This window comes from Lates calcarifer, linkage group LG8 (assembly GCF_001640805.2).
Source record: "Lates calcarifer isolate ASB-BC8 linkage group LG8, TLL_Latcal_v3, whole genome shotgun sequence".
NCBI classification, from domain to species: Eukaryota; Metazoa; Chordata; class Actinopteri; family Centropomidae; genus Lates; species Lates calcarifer.
The window spans coordinates 2,512,933-2,513,703 of record NC_066840.1 but is presented as its reverse complement, the minus strand read 5'-3'; the positions used below and the strand labels follow the sequence as shown (position 1 = coordinate 2,513,703).

The window sequence follows — 771 nt, the reverse complement described above, 5'->3', positions numbered from 1 at the left end:
AATAACTCACCTGACTGCAAAGGCAAGGATGAATTTGGTCACATTGTTTGAGTAAAGCTAACTGATGTACTGAGCACCATCAGCCATCTAGACTGCAGAGGTCAAATAGGCACACACTGACTTTCACCTTCTGTAGCCCCAGGTATTTAGGCACAGTCAGTCAGTGGCCACAAAACCACAAGTATCCACTAGGTAAGGCAACTGGCAGTGGTGGGATTTGAACCCACGCCTCCTGAGAGACTGGAGCCTTAATCCAGCGCCTTAGACCACTCGGCCACACTACCAGGTGTGATAATAGTTCCACTGCTATGATGACACACCTAACAAATTCTACAGCACCAAAGAGAAGACATCTCACTTGAGAGACTTTGGCTACACCCACATCAACAGCTCTGTGTGAAACATTGCAACCCTTCTCATTCATGTGAAAGGCAGCGGTGCGTTTAAGCAGCAGGAACGGCACCACGAGGGCTCCTCCAAAATGACATGAGCGCAGTATGCTAATGACACCATTTTTGTTTTCTTGAACAGTCAAGGGCAGCAGTGGGACATAAACCCACACACCACACCTTAAACCATGCCACTGAATCTTGTTTACCATGAAGCATTGTAGAATTTTATTGTTGCAAAATGACACACAATGACAAACATTGCAGGCATCTTGTCAGTTTTTTTCAGTGAAAGGTTGTTCTTATTGTTTCATGTGTCAAAGTCATGAGCATTTGACAGATTGTTTAGTACTTTCAACACATCCTGAAGTTTGCCATGTCA

The 771-nt window shown here is 44.6% G+C and overlaps 1 non-coding gene across 1 annotated transcript; it reads right to left on the bottom strand.

The window, feature by feature from the left end:
• Positions 1-202: 202 nt before the first annotated feature.
• trnal-aag (transfer RNA leucine (anticodon AAG)) lies at positions 203-284 on the bottom strand. The gene has a single exon. It is a non-coding gene; the product is annotated as a tRNA-Leu (tRNA).
• Positions 285-771: the final 487 nt, after the last annotated feature.